The sequence below is a fragment of the Mustela putorius genome, unplaced genomic scaffold, assembly GCF_011764305.1.
Source record: "Mustela putorius furo isolate JIRA1106 unplaced genomic scaffold, ASM1176430v1.1 tig00000421_pilon_pilon_pilon, whole genome shotgun sequence".
Taxonomy (NCBI): Eukaryota; Metazoa; Chordata; class Mammalia; order Carnivora; family Mustelidae; genus Mustela; species Mustela putorius.
Window position 1 is genome coordinate 3,063,312 of NW_025421375.1, and position 16,959 is coordinate 3,080,270.

The 16,959-nt window shown below is 38.5% G+C and overlaps 1 protein-coding gene across 1 annotated transcript in view; it reads right to left on the minus strand.

Annotated features, from left to right (window-relative positions):
- FREM1 (FRAS1 related extracellular matrix 1) overlaps positions 1–16,959 on the minus strand; it is a 181,547-nt gene that overhangs the window by 125,460 nt on the left and 39,128 nt on the right.

Sequence of the window (16,959 nt, forward strand, 5' to 3'; positions counted from 1 at the left end):
CTCATTTCATTTTTTGTCTTAAATATTAAAAATAGAAGTTAAACAATGTTTTAAAGTTTGGAATTAAATTCCAGTAAAATATAAAATGAGATAAAGGACTTTCAAATAAGTGAAAAAACAGGCATAGAAAATATAATCTGTATTGCAAGATAATTTTTTTAATTAGCCAGAAAGCATAAAACAAAATGATAGAAAAAAATACATATCCATTACAAAACTATACCTTATATTCCCCTGTTTAAGACAAATATTCTGAAATTAAATATCTAATTACATATGTCTTATAGGGGAGAAATTTAAAATAAAATTATATACAAATATTAAAATGAAAAGGATGATCAAAAGTTATCATGTAAAGGAAAAAGCAAAAGTGACCATATTACTTTCAAAGAAAGATGAATCAAGGCAAAAAGCATTAAAAAAGGACAGTGTGCATTGTCCAAGACAGTGGAGTGGGAATTCAGCTGGATAGCTATCAAATCATTCTGAACACCTGCAAACTCAACCAGAGACCTAAGAAAAGAACAGCTGCAACTCCACCAATTAAAAAACAACCACTTTCTGCAAGGTAGGAGGTGCAGAGACGGTACTCTGAGGCAATATATAGGAAGATAAACTGCAGGCAGAGGGAGCAGCAGAGCCCCAAATCAGAACTTTTAAAAGGTTGTTCCAGTGAGGGATGTCCCTGCCTTAGAGGTGCTCTGATGGCAAAGCAGGGCAGAATCCTAAGTGGAACAGTATCCCCAGGATCCCCAGGATCACAGGAAGCCCAGAGATGCCTGAGTGTGGCAGAGGTCCCAGGTATCAGAGCGGGGAAGCCAGCTGCAATTAGCAAGCCCAGGAGTGGGCTTTCAGCTCAGGGTTGCCATAAACCATAAACCACAAATAGTGGTCTAATGACTACTGTCCAAGCAGGGGCCCAGCAAGCAGCAGAACCTGCGAGACACACCCTACCCACCAAGAGGAGTGGCTCAGGAGTGTGCCTCAGGAGTCTGCAGGGTCTAGAGACTCGAAACAGGGTTGTGAGCCTGAGACAAAATTCTGTCACAGGCCAGGTGAGCACAAGTGTGACTGGAGATCAGAGAGACATAAGTGACTGACTGCTTTTCCTTAAGGACACACTGAGGAGTGGGGCCTGAGCATTTGGCTCCAGGGCTGGACATGGGGAGACCGCAATTTTCATTCTCATCCTAAAGCTGCACAGGAAACCTTCAGGGAAAAAAAGCCACACAGAGCAACCTGGAGCCACTGATCTAGTCTTGCCCCTGGCAAGGGTGCTGCAATTCTGCCTAAGGTAAAGACACCTGAGAATCAGTGCAACAGACCCCCCACCCAAGGTGATCAACAAGAACATCCAACTAAGACCAAGTTTACCCATCATAGAGAACTACACAACTCCAGCACTCGGGGAAAACACTATATAGAATTCATGGCTTTTTCCCCCCTATTCTTTAGTCTTTCCACTTCAATTTTTTCTCTTTCCTTTTTCAACCAATTTCTTATTTTATTAACTCCTTTTTCTTTTAATTTCTATTCAGTGTAACAGTATTCATTGTTTTTGCACCACACCCAGTGCTCCATGCAATCCGTGCCCTCTCCAATACCCACCACCTGGTTCCCCCAACCTCCCAACCCCCCGCCCCTTCAAAACCCTGATTGTTTTTCAGAGTCCATAGTCTCTCATGGTTCACCTCCCCTTCCAATTTCCCTCAACTCCCTTCTCCTCTCTAACTCCCTTTGTCCTCCATGCTATTTGTTATGCTCCAAAAATAAGTGAAACCATATGATAATTTCACTCAGCATAATCCCTTCCAGTCCCGTCCATGTTGATACAAAAGTTGGGTATTCATCCTTTCTGATGAAGGCATAATACTCCATTGTGTATATGGACCACATCTTCCTTATCCATTCGTCCGTTGAAGGGCATCTTGGTTCTTTCCACAGTTTGGTGACCATGGCCATTGCTGCTATAAACATTGGGGTACAGATGGCCCTTCTTTTCACTACATCTGTATGTTTGGGGTAAATACCCAGTAGTGCAATTGTAGGGTCATAGAGAAGGTCTATTTTTAATTTCTTGAGGAATCTCCACACGGTTCTCCAAAGTGGCTACACCAACTTGCATTCCCACCAACAGTGTAAGAGGGTTCCCCTTTCTCCACATCCCCTCCAACACATGTTGTTTCCTGTCTTGCTAATTTTGGCCATTCTAACTGGTGTAAGGTGGTTTCTCAATGTGGTTTTAATTTGAATCTCCCTGATGGCTAGTGATGATGAACATTTTTTCATGTGTCTGATAGCCATTTTTATGTCTTCATTGGAGAGGTGTCTGTTCATATCTTCTGCCCATTTTTTGATATGATTGTCTGTTTTGTGTGTGTTGAGTTTGAGGAGTTCTTTATAGATCCTGGATATCAACCTTTTGTCTGTACTGTCATTTGCAAATATCTTCTCCCATTCCATGGGTTGCCTCTTTGTTTTCTTGACTATTTCCTTTGCTGTGCAGAAGCTTTTGATTTTGATGAAGTCCCAAAAGTTCATTTTCACTTTTCTTTCCTTTGCCTTTGGAGACATATCTTGAAAGAAGTTGCTGTGGCTGTTATCGAAGAGGTTACTACCTATGTTCTCCTCTAGGATTTGATGGATTTCTATCTCACATTGAGGTCTTTTATCCATATAGAGTTTATCTTTGTGTACGGTGTTAAGAGAATGGTCGAGTTTCATTCTTCTACATATAGCTGTCCAGTTTTCCTAGCACCATTTATTGAAGAGACTGTCTTTTATCCACTGTAAATTTTTTCCGGTTTTGTCGAAGATTATTTGACCATAGAGTTGAGGGTTCATATCTGGGTTCACTACTCTGTTCCACTGGCCTATGTGTCTGTTTTTATGCCAGTACCATGCTGTCTTGGTGATCAGAGCTTTGTAGTAAAGCTTGAAATTGGCTAACGTGATGCCCCCACTTTTATTTTTGTTTTTCAACACTTCCTTAGTGATTCTGGGTCTCTTCTGATTTCATACAAATTTTTGGATTATTTGCTCCATATCTTTGAAAAATACCAGTAGAATTTTGATCAGAATGGCATTAAAAGTATAGATTTCTCTAGGCAGTATAGACATCTTAACAATGTTTATTCTTCCGATCCAAGAGCATGCAATGGTCTTCCATCTTTTTGTGTCTTCTTCAATTTCTTTCATGAGTGTTCTGCAGTTCCTCGAGTACAGATCCTTTACCTCTTTGGTTAGGTTTATTCCCAGGTGTCTTATGGTTCTTGGTGCTATAGTAAATGGAATCGATTCTCTAATTTCCCTTTCTATATTTTCATTGTTAGTGTATAAGAAAGCTACTGATTTCTGTACATTGACTTTATATACTGCCACATTGCTGAATTGCTGTATGAGTTCTAGTAGTTTGGGGATGGAGTCTTTTGGGTTTTCCATTTAAAGAATCATGTCAACTGAAAAAGAGAGAGAGTTTGACTTCTTCATTGCCCATTTGGATACCTTTTATTTCTATTTGTTGTCGGATTGCTGTTGCTAGGACTTCTAATACTATATTGAACAAGAGTGGTGAGAGTGGGCATCCTTGTCGTGTTCCTGATCTCAACGGGAAGGATGCAAGCTTTTTCCCATTGAGGATGATATTTGCTGTGGGTCTTTCATAGATAGATTTTATGAAGTTCAGGAATGTTCCCTCTATCCCTATACTTTGAAGCGTTTTAATCAGGAATGTATGCTGGATTTTGTCAAATGCTTTTTCTGCATCAATTGAGAGGACCATGTGGTTCTTCTCTCTTCTCATATTAATTTGTTCTATCACATTGTTTAATTTGCAAATGTTGAACCATCCTTGTAGCCCAGGAATGAATCCCACTTGATCATGGTAGATAATCTTTTTAATGTGCTGTTGAATCCTGTTTGCTAGGATCTTGTTGAGAATCTTAGCATCCATGTTCATCAGAGATATCTGAAATTCTTTTTTGTAGGGTCTTTGCCTGGTGTGGGGATCAAGGTAATGCTGGCTTCATAAAGAGAGTCTGGAAATTTTCCTTCTGCTTTAATTTTTTGAAACAGCTTCAGGAGAATAGGTGTTATTTATTCCTTGAAAGTTCGGTAGAATTCTCCAGGGAATCCATCAGGTCCTGGGCTCTTGTTTTTTGGGAGGTTTTTGATCACTGCTTCAATCTTGTTACTAGATATTGGTCTATTCAGGTTGTCAATTTCTTCCTGGTTCAATTTTGGGAGTTTATAGTTTTCCAGGAACGCATCCATTTCATCTAGGTTGCTTAGCTTATTGGCATATAACCGTTGGTAATAACTTCTGATGATTGTTTCTACTTCCTTGGTGTTAGTTGTGATCTCTCCCTTTTCACTCATAGTTTTATTAATTTGGGCTTTCTCTCTTTTCTTTTGGATTAGTGTGGCCAATGGTTTATTGATCATATTGATTCTTTCAAAAAAACCAGCTTCTAGTTTCATTGATACATTCTACTATGTCTCTGGTTTCTACCTCATTGATCTCAGCTCTAATCTTGATTATTTCTCTTCTTATGTGTGGAGTTGGTTTGATTTGTTGTTGATTCTCCAGTTCTTTAAGGTGTAGAGACAGCTGGTGTATTCTGTATTTTTCAATTTTTTTGAGGGAGGCTTGCATGGCTATGTATTCCCCTTAGGACTGCCTTTGCTGTATCCCATAGGTTTTGGACCAACGTGTCTTCATTCTCATTGGTTTCCATGAATTGTTTCAGTTCTTCTTTGATCTCCTGGTTGATCCAAGCATTCTTAAGCAAGGTGGTCTTTAGTTTCCAGGTGTTTGAGTTCCTTCCGAACTTTTCCTTGTGATTGAGCTCCAGTTGCAAAGCATTGTGATCTGAGAATGTGCAGGGAATAATCTCAGTCTTTTGGTATTGGTTGAGTCCTGATTTCTGACCCAATATGTGGTCTATTCTTGAGAAGGTTCCATGTGCACTTGAGAAGACTGAATATTCTGTTGTTTTAGAGTGGAATATTCTGTAAATATCTATGAGGTCCATCTGGTCCAATGTGTCATTCAATGCTCTTGTTTCTTTATTGATTTTCTGCTTCGATGATCTGTTTATTTCTGAGAGAGGTGTGTTAAGATCTCCTACTATTAATGTATTCATATCAATATGACTCTTTATTTTGATTAACAGGTTTTTTTATGTAATTGGCTGCTCCCATAATTGGGGCATAGATATTTACAATTGTTAGATCATCTTGGTGGATAGTCCCTTTACGAATGATGTGTCCTTCTGTATCTCTGACTACAGTCTTTAGTTTAAAATCTAATTTGTCTGATATGAGAATCGCTACCCCGGCCTTCTTTTGAGGCCCACTGACATGAAAGATGCTTCTCCATCTCTTCACTTTCAGTCTGGGTGTATCTTTAGGTTCAAAATGGGTCTCTTGTAGACAACATATGGATGGGTCCTGTCATTTTATCCAATCTGCAACCCTGTGCCATTTTATGGGCACATTTAGGCCATTCACATTGAGAGTGATTATTGATACATACGTTTTTATTGACATCATATTACCTTTGAAGTCTTTCTTTCTGTAGATTGTGTCTATATTTCTGTTCAATGCTATTCTTAGGATTTTTCCTCTTTTATAGAACCCCCCTTAATATTCCCTGAGGTATCAGCTTGGTGGTTGTATAGTCTTTTAAGCCTTGCCGGTCTTGGAAATTCTTTATCTCTCCATCCATTTTGAATGTCAGTCTTGCTGGATAAAGTATTCTTGGCTGCATGCTCTTCTCATTTAGTGCCCTGAATATATCTTGCCAGCCCCTTCTAGCTTGCCAGGTCTCTGTGGACAGGTCTGATGTTATTCTGATGGGCTTTCCTCTGTAAGTAAGGAGCCTCTTTGTCCTAGCAGCTTTCAAGAGATTATATCTACAATTATGATTCCTCAATTTGACTATCAGGTGCCTTGATGTTTTTCTGGAATCTATAATCTTGGGTGGAGACCATTCGGCCTCTAGTACATGAACACTGGTTCCATTCACCAGATTGGGAAAATTTTCATGAAGAACTTGTTCCACTATATCTTCTAGGCTTCTTTATTTCTCCTCTCCTCCCCTTCAGGGATTCCAATAATTCTGATGTTGAAACATTTCATGGCATCATTTATTTCCCTGATTCTGTTTTCATGGCTTCTAAGCTGTTTGTTCCAGGCTTCCTCCTGATCCTTTCTATCTGTTTGTCCTCCAGATCAATAATTCTATCTTCTGTCTCAGTTATCCTAGCTTTGAGAGAATTTAGATTGGAACTCATTGAGAGCATTGTGAACCTCATCATTGGTAGCTTTTAGCTCTGCCTTAACATTGTGAACATCATCTCTGGTTGCTTTCAGTTCGGCCCTAATCAATTCCGTTTGGTCATCCATGGCTTTCTCCAACCTAGCTATTGCCTGGATAATTGTTAGCCTGAATTCTCTTTCTGACATATTGTCTATGTTGATAGCCATTAGCGCTGTTGCAGAAGGCCCATCCTCTGTATTTTTCTTCTGTTGGGCATTCCTCCTCCTAGTCATTTTGGTGAGAGATGGTTGAACGGATGTAGCTGGATGTATCGACCATGGTGCAGTCAAGATGCAACCTGGAACACTTCTGAACAATCAGGATTTCCCACCCAAACAAGAGAAAACAGAAAAGAAAAAGAGAGAGACAGGAAAGAAAGGGAAGATAAAAGAGAAGGTTCAGCCCAAATGGGCCCCAAGGTAAGATTTATGAAGTATACAAATAAAAACAGACAAACAAAAAGACTGATAAAAGTATATGACAAGAGAAAAAAAAACCCATATTTGCATATATATCTATATCTATATCTAGATATAGATATAGATATATATGCAAATAAAGGACGAACCTTGTCAAAAAGAACCCCAACTGTAAGATTTATATACTATCAGGACAAACACAAAAACACAGAAACACTGGTGAAAGAAAAAGATGGGAGAGTGGTTATAAATTCTCAGTGTGGGTGAGGAAGGTTGTTTTGATTCTTTCTGGATGTATCTTAATATCTTTGTTAAAGGACTAAACTTTTCTAAGATAAAGGGGGATTAAAAATTGGTTTACCTATAGGGGTAGCATTCATTGGGGAAAGGGGATTACCTTGAAGTTTAACTCTATATGAATATTAGAAAATAAAAATAAAAAATAAATAAACTAGACTAAACTAAAATTTAAAAAAAAGAAACTTAAAAAATAGAAATTCAAAAGAAAAACACAGGTGTATGTATCAAAAAGTTCAGGTTAGAAGGTTATTATGGAATTTGATGTACTGGACATCTCACTGTGATGGTAAATAGGCTAAAAAATTATCTATATAAAAAAGAAATGAGCCAGAATAGTGGGAACAAATTAAAAATAAAAGTTGTCTTGTCATCTTTTTTTTTTTTTTTCCTTTCCTGGTTGGTTTTCTGGGGGAGGGGCCTGCCACGTGGGTTTTCAGTCAATGATGTTCTCTGAGTTAAGTCCTCCTGCTCCCCTCAAGGGGGTGGGCTCTGAAGAAACTGGTTTTTTTCAGGCTTTTGTCTCTGGAGGTTTTTATGTTTGTTCACTTTTTTTTTTTTCTCTCTCGCCTTGACCGCTTTTGATGGTTTTTGTAGGTTTAGAGGAAAGCAAACTGCACCCTGACCTCACTCTCAGAGAGAAGCCTCAGTCTGGCTGCAGAGCCCAAATATATTCCCCCTTGGCCGCAGGCAGAACAGGTTCCGAGTCGTGGTCCCTGGGGACGCAGGATTTTTTGCTTGTATCCAAAACCACGGCAGCGGCAGCTGTCTGGCCAGCTCCAGATCGCCAGAGATGTTCCAAGCAGCAATTGCACACTGAGATTTTCCCACTGGCCGGGGCTGGGAGTGCCTGGTCTTTCCGGGTCTGAAAGCACCAGACTGGTGCCTGTGCACACTTCTCTTAGAGGAGGGCGGGGGGTCCGACTCGGACTCTGATAGCAGGGCACAGAGCGAGCGTGGAGACTGTAAAAAGTCTGTGCTTCTGCCAGCTAGCGAGGCTCCTGTGAGGGGCTGGACTCCATGCGCTCTCAGGCAAGCTGGTGGCTCAGGGACCAAGACCTGGTTTCTCCGCTGCACTCTCTCTGGCTCTGCACCAGGGCTGGCTGTCCTAGGTCTGGGGACTTCAGCCCCTGTCCCTAACTGCCCCAATTCCCACAATTCCCCCCCCCCCAACGTGATCCTTTGCTCTTTTTGAGTGCTTTCTACCAGACTCTAAGTTAATGCTGGTCTCCAGACGCAGGGACTCTCCTATTGGGATATTACTTTCCAAGGGGTCAGCTCTGGTGGCTCCCTCCCCCTTTTATTTATCTTCTGATAGCAGTCCGATGTTCCCACTCGCTTTACCTGCCCACTGGCGTCTTCTGCTCCTGTAGAGATCCAAACGTGTATAATTCTGATCTCAGGCTGAATTCGTGGGTGATTGGAGTTCTTTGGAAGGTAATCAGCTCACTTTAGGGTACAGGTTGAAAGGGTGCCACCTCCTACTTCACCACCATCTTGTCTCCCCCCAAGGAAATGTATTAACTCCTTTTTAAAAAATATTTTACAATTTTCCTTTTTATACTTACATTCTATACTTTCATTGTATTTAATTTTATTTTATGTATACATAAGTTTTCCTTTCTTTACAATTGTGGGATACAGTTTCTTCTAACAAACAGACCAAAATACATTCCAAACCTGGTATGGAACAAGCATAGGGGACACTAGAGAATCCCCTTCTGGAGGAATAAAAGAACTAAAATCTAATAAAGTTAAAATCAAAAGGCTATTAATGTGATGTAAAAAAAAAACAGAGGCTCTAATTGCTAGGATAAATGAGGCAGAAGAGATAATTCATGATATAGAAGACCAAATAATGGAAAATAAAGAAGCTGAGAAAAAAAGAGATGAATAACCACTGAAAAAGAGAGATAAAGGGAAGAATTTGAGAGATAAATGATAGCATAAAGCAAAACAATATTAGAATAATTGGGATCCAAGAAGAAGAGGAAGAGAGAGAAGCAGGAGGTATATTGGAGCAAATTATAGCAAAGAACTTCCTTAATCTGGGGAAAGAAACAGGCATTCCAGCCCAGAAGACACAGAGACCCCCACCTTCAAAATCAATAAAAATAGGTCAACATCCTGCTATATAACAGTGAAACTTGCAAATCTCAGAGACAAAGAGAAAAACCTGAAAGCAGCTCAGGACAAAAGGTCCATAAACTACAAGAGTAGAAACATTAGATTGGGAACAAACCTATCCACAGAGACCTGGCAGGCCGAAAAGGACAAGTATGATATTTTCAGGATGCTAAATGAGAAAAATACGCAGCCAAGAATACTTATCCAGCTATGATGTCATTCAAAATGGGAGAGATAAAAAGCTTCTAGGACACAGAGAAACTAAAAGAATTTGTGATCATGAAACCAGCCTTGCAAGAGATATTAAAAGAGATCCTTTAAGTGAAAAGAGAGCCCAAAAGTAACCTAGACCAGAAAGGAACAGAGACAATATACAGAAACAGTAACTTTACAGTTAATATAATGGCACTAAATTCATATCTTACAATAGTTACTCTAAATGTAAATGGGCTAAATGTTCCAATCAAAAGACAAAGGATATTGGATGGATAAAAAAGCAAGACCCATTAATATGTTGTCCACAAGAGATTCGTTTCAGATGAATCTCCTCCAAACTGGAAGTGTGGGGGTGTTAAACCATTTACCACGCTGATGGACTTCAGAAAAAAAGCTGCAGGAGAGGCAATCCTTATATCAGACAAATTAGATTTTAAACCAAAGATTGTAATAAGAGATGAGGAAGGACAGTCTATCATACATAAAGGGTCTATCCAACACAAAGAGCTAAACAATTATAAATATCTATGCCCCCAACTTGGAAGCACCCAAATACATAAATCAATTAATAACAGCATAAAGAAATTCATTGGTAATAATACAATAATAGTAGGGGACTTTAACACCCCACTCACGAATGGACAGCTCATTTAAGCAGCAAATCAATAAGGAAATAAGAGCTTTGAATGACACATTAGATCAGATGGACTTCACAGATATATTCAGAACATACCATCCTAAAGCAACTGAACACACATTCTTCTCGAGTGCACATGGAAGAGTCTCCAGAAGAGATCACACACTGGGTCACAACTCAGATCTCAATTGGTACCAAAAGACTAGGATTATTCCCTGCATATTTTTGGACACAGCACTTTGAAATTAGAATTCAATCACAAGGGGAAAATTGGGAACGACTTCAATACATGGAGGTTAAAGAGCATCCCACTGAAAAAAGAATGGGCTAACCAGAAAATTAAAGAAGACTTTTAAAAATTCATGGAAAGAAATGAAAATGAAAACACATCTGTTCAAAACCTTTAGGATGCAGCAAAGGTGGTCATGAGAGGGAAGTATATAGCAATACAAACCCTTCTCAAGAAAGAAAAAAGTCTCAAATACACAACCTAACTTTACACCTAACAGAGCAAGAGAAAGAACTGCAAATAAAACCTAAATCTAGCAAGAAAAGAGAATTAACAAAGATTAGAGCAGAAATCAATGAAATAGAAACCATAGAAAAAAGCAGTAAAACAGATCAACAAAACTAGGAGGTAGTTCTTTGAAAGAATTAATAAGATTGATAAATCCCTGGCCAGACTTATCAAAAAGAAAAAAGAAAGGACCCAAATAAATGAAATTATGAATGAAAGAGCAAGGATTACAGCCAACACCGAAGAAATACAAACAAGTATAAGAACATATTATGAGCAACTATATGCCAACAAATTAGGCTATCTGGAGGAAATGGATGCATTCCTAGCAACACACAAACTACCAAACTAAACTAAAACAGAAAACAGGAAGAAATAGAAAACCTGAACAGACCCATAACCAGCAAGGAAACTGAAAAAGTAATTAAAAATCTCCCAAAAAACAAGAGTCCAGGGCTAGATGGCTTTCCAGAGAATTCTACCAAACATTTAAGGAAGAACTAATACCTTTTCTTCTTAAGCTGTTTCAAAATAGAAATAGAAGAAAAACTTCCAAACTCATTCTGTGAGGCCAGCATTGCCATGATCCCAAAACTAGTCAAAGACCCCACCAAAAAGAATTATAGACAATATCTCTGAGGAACATGGATGCAAAAATTTTCAGCAAGATCTTAGCCCATAAGCTCCAACAGTACATTAAAAGGATTATTTACCACGACAAAGTGGGATTTATGCCTGGGCTGCAAGGCTGGTTCAACATCAGCAAATCGATCAATATGATCCACTACATTAATAAAATAAAGGATAAGAACCATATAATCCTCTCAATAGACGCAGGAAAAGTATTTGACAAAGTCTAGCATCCTTTCTTGATTAAAACTCTCCACAGTGTATAGAGGGAATATCACTCAATAACATAAAAGCCATTTACAAAAAACCCATAGCAAATATCATTCTCAATAGGAAAAACTGAGAGCTCTTCCTTGAGGGCTGGAACAGGGCAGAGAAATCCACTATCGCTGCTGTTGTTCAACATAGTACTAGAAGTCATAGCCTCAGCAATCTTACATCAAAAAGAAATAAAAGATATCCAAATCTGCACAGAAGAAGTCAAACTCTCACTTTTTTCAAATGGCATGATAAACTATGTGGAAAACCCAAAAGACTCCACCCCCAAGTTGCTAGAACTCATACAGGAATTCAGCAAAGCAGGAGGATACAAAATTAGTGCATTTCTATACACTAACAATGAGACAAAAGAAAGAAAAATTAAGGAATTGATCCCATTTACAATTTGCACCAAAAACCATAGTAATGAACTTAAAGAAAGACGCAAAGGATCTGTACTCAGAAGACTATAGAACACTCATGAAAGAAATTGAGGAAGACACAATGAAATGGAAAAACATTCCATGCTCATGGACTGGAAGAACAAATACAGTGAAAATGTCTATGCTACTTAGAGCAATCTATACATTCCATGCAAACCCTATCAGAATACTGTCAATTTTTTTTTCACAGAGCTGGAACAATCCTAAAATTTGTATGGAACCAGAAAAGATCCCAAATAGCCAAAGGAATGATGAAAAAGAAAAACAAAGCTGGTGGCATCACAATTCTGGACTTCAAGCTATATTACAAAGCTATAATCATCAAGAAAGCATGGTACGGGCATAAAAACAGACACACAGTGGAACAGAGTAGAGAGCCCAGAAATAGATCCTCAACTCTATGGTCAACTAATCTTCAACAAAGCAGGAAAGAATATCCAATAGAAAAAAGACAGTCTCTTCAACAAATTGGTGTTGGGAAAATTGGACAGCCACATGCAGAAGACTGAAACCAGACCATTTTGTTACACCATGAAAAGAATCCATGAAAATCCTTGAGAAGAACACAGGCAGCAACCTCTTCAACCTTAGCCACAGCAACTTCTTCATAGACACATTGCCAAAGGCAAGGGAAATGACAGCAAAAGTGAACTATTGGAAATTCATCAAGAAAAAAAGCTTTTACACAGCAAAGGAAATAGTCAACAACCAAAAGACAACCAACAGAATGGGAGAAAATATTTGCAAATGTCTTACCAGATAAAGGACTAGTATCCAACAAACTCAACACCCAAAGAATGAATAATTCCAACAAGAAATGGGCAGAGGATATGAACAGACATTTCTGGAAAGAAGACATCCTATCTGGATGCCAACAAACACATGAAAAAGTGTTCAACATCACTTGGCCTCAGGGAAATGCAAATCAAACCCACAATGAGATACCACCACACACCAGTCAGAATGGCTAACATTAACAAATCAGGAAACAACAGGTGTTGGCAAGGATGCAGAGAAAGGGGAGCCCTCTTATACTGTTGGTGATGCAGAGTAGTTCAACCACTCTGGAAAACAATATGGAGATTCCTCAAAAAGTTGAAAATAGAGATACCCTACAACCCAGGAACTGTACTACTGGGTATTTACCCCAAAGATACAAATATAGTGATCCAAAGGGGCATGTGCACCTGAATGTTTATAGCAGCAATGTCCACAATAGCCAAATTATGGAAAGAGCCCAGATGTCCATTGACAGATCAGTGGATAATGAAGATATGGTATATATATGTAATGGAATACAACTCAGCCATCAAAAACAATGAAATCTTGCCATTTGCAATGACATGGATGGAATTAGAGGGTATTATGCTAGGTGAAGTAAGTCAATCGGAGAAAGACAATTACCATATGATCTCACTCATATGTGGAATGTAAGAAACAAAACAGAGGACGGTATAGGAAGAGAGGGAAAATAAAACAAGATGAAATCGAGAGGGAGACATACCTGTAAGAGATCCTTTTTTTTTTTTTTTAAGATTTTATATATTTGACAGAGAGAGGAACCAACAGAGGGAGTGGGAGAAGTAGCAGGCTCCCACAGATCAGGGAGCCCAATGTGGGGCTCAATCCCAGGGATCATGACACCTAATGACTGAGCCACCCAGGCATCCCCCATAAGAGACTCTTAATCATAGAAAAAAATTGAGGATTGCTGGAGGGGAGGGATGGGGTAACTGGGAGTTAGACATTAAGGAGGGCATGTGATGTAATGAGCACTGGGTATTATATAAGACTAATGAATCAAAGAGGTAGATAAGACCTCTACCTCTGAAACTAATAATACATTATATGTTAATTAATTGAATTTAAATTTTAAACCCCTCCCCACAAAAAAGGACAGTGTGGGTGGGCAGTTAAGACTGATAAAATATACAAGCAAGTATTCTTATAAGCATCATAATATTTAATATTATTCTGGCCAAACCAGTGGGGAATAGAGGAAAAAAAAAAAAAAAAGGAGGAATAATTACTGAAAAAGAAAAGACAAAATTATCATCATTAGTGAAAGACATAATTATGGTCTTCAAAAGCCCAAAGAACTGAAAAATTCTTAGAATAATTGAATTCAAGAAAGAAGCCAGATAAAAGAAAATTATACCAAAAATAGCTTTCCTATTTATCATCAGTAACCAATGAGAAGATATAATGGAGGGAAAAGTGTCTATTCACAGTAATTTCTCAAAAGCAAACTGCCTAGGACTGAACTAGTAAGTGTGCTCAACTTACATGAAGAAAACTGCAAATTTTACAGAAACACATCAAAGAATATTTGCCTAGATGAAGTGAGGTCCCTCATTTCTGGATGAGAGTGCTCAGTGTGGTAAATGTTCTAATATTCCAATGGAAATAAATGATTTAATTCTTTATTGAGAACTAAGATTAGGTGAGAATGGATAAGAAAACTTTGAAGACAAGTGATAAGGAAGAACTTGCCTGTGAAATATTAAAGTGTATTACTGACCTTTTATATTTAGAATAACTGATACTGGCACAGAAATAAGGAGGTATATCTAAGAAACAACAGAGCTAGCCTTTCTTTCTATTCAATAGAAAAAGCATCAAAAATCAATGAGAAACAGTTTCATTATTCAAAATCTAGTGTTGAAATTTTTGACTACTTGGAGAAAAAAAACTGTTCCTGTGTTTCACAATATGATGAAATTCATTTCAGATGGATTAAAAAGGCAACTGTAAACAAGAAAATCTTAAGAACCTAGAAGGAATTATGGACGAAATAGTCATTTAGTCACTTGATGAGGATGGACTGTACAAATATAAAAATAATAAAATAACAAAATTCAAAATCTTCAAATATAGTATAAATTCAGTCACATAAAACAAAACCAACATTGGTGTGCATGTCTCCTGACCATGAGGGTGCATACGTGTGTGTGTAAAAAGTGGGAGAAACAGAGCTCATTTCGTTTTCTTCTTATTTTGCTTTCTGTGTGTTTTTCAAAAAAAATTCTCTGAGAGCACCTGGGTGGCTTAGTGGGTTAAAGCCTCTGCCTTCGGCTCAGGTCATGATCCCAGGGATCTGGGATTGAGCCCCACATCGGGCTCTCTGCTCAGCGGAAAGCCTGCTTCCTCCTCTCTCTCTCTCTGCCTGCCTCTCTGCCTGCTTGTGATCTCTGTCTGTCAAATAAATAAATAAAATCTTAAAAAAAAAAATTCTCTGCAGTGAACATATTACTTTGATATTCATAAAGGAATGTTTTATGATGCCAAACTGACTATGGAGTAGGTTAATTAATAAGAAGGTCATTTTATGGGGTAAAATCCCAATCAAACTGATCTAAAAATATAAACAATAAAGCCCTAACTCAATATAGAGAAGTAAAATTTAAAAATCAGTCAGGAAGAGAGACTATGGACTCTGAAAAACAATCTGAGGGGGGTTTGAAGTGGCGGAGGAGTGGGAGGTTGGGGTACCAGGTGGTGGGTATTATAGAGGGCACAGATTGCATGAAGCACTGGGTGTGGTGAAAAAAATAATGAATACCGTTATGCTGAAAATAAATAAAAAATAAATTTTAAAAAAATCAGTCAGGAAGAAAAATGAGTATATATATTTTTTAATGGAGATACGTCAATCAAAGTGAAAGTTTTGGGGCGCCTGGGTGGCTCAGTCAATTGAGCATCCAACTTTTGATTTCGGCTTGGGTCATGATCTCAGGGTCCTGAGATTGAACCCTGTGTCAGGCTCTGCACTGAGCATGGAACCTGCTTGAGATTCTCTCTCTTTTCCCTGTGTTCCCCCGTCCCCACTCATTCTTTCTCTCTCTCTCTCTCTCTCAAGATAAAACAAAATAAAATAAGATAAAAGTAAAAATATTTTTGTGTCACAAAGACAAGACGACATCTACTACTAGTTAGGAGACCTAGAATTTAGTTCTGACTCGGTCATAAAACAGCTGTGTATGTATGTGCAAGGTATATGATTTCTCTGATCACCATTATACAACAAGCTGTTTGGGCTACACCAGTTGTTTCCAAACCTAGCTGATGATCCATTTTTTTTCCTGGGTGGCTTTTTTAACTAGCAAAATACGCCTCGTGCTTACTATGTGCTAGGCTTTGCACCAACTGCCTTTTATCTTGTTTATTTCTCTCAATTACTCTAAGAAGTCGGTTCCATTATTTCCATTTTAAGATTTATTAAAATGAGGCATAAAATCCAAGTCAAATAGCTAGTTAAACACACACTTGAACCCAGGCAAAGTGGGCGCAGGGTTCATGCTCTTAGCTATTAATGTTAGACTCAGAAATCTTTTTAAAAATCTTTGAAAATTCACCAGGTGATTTGACCAGACCATCTCAAAGTTGTTGTTTTTTTTATCTCAATTCTATAATTCTCTGATCCTGTCTTGTCATTTTCTTATCATTTTGTATTTTATCCATTCCTTGGGAGTGACAATGTTCAATATCTGACTTTCTTGGGAGAAATCCTGTGAGAAGTCAAATTTTGAAAGATGGAGGTCTCTCATGACTCTAATCTTGGATCATCTTATGTCAGCACAGAATCCAAGCTGTTTCAGCTGGTACACAGTTGCCCCAAATAAAACAAATTACAGAGTACATGAATCAATTCAGTAGGGTGTTAAATATTTCATATAAATTGATTTCATCTTCTACCTTCATTTCAAAGTGAAGAGATCAATAGGAGGAAAGGGCAGGGGGATTTGAAAGAGACTGAAAGATGGAGGGGGCCTTGGGCTGTCTCCTTGATGGCCTGGTCTTCCATCTCCCAGTCTGAAAGAGTAAAAAGGATATAAACCACTATTCCCATAATACTGGGACGGACTTGCTCTTTGTCTCCCACAGCCTTGCCTAGTTGATTTGTGGACCCCCTCATTTCCTCTAATAGGCGAAAAAAGTTTCTAACCAAGATGGAGGGAAATGAAGCCTGGAAGAGAGGGTGCTCCAAAAGACCAATTGTCAAGCTTAAGAAAACTGAAGGAAGAGGCATAAGAAGGGTTGCATGTGACCAGACCAGACCTTCCTCCATTGCCTTAGAGGGGCAAAGCTAGAAG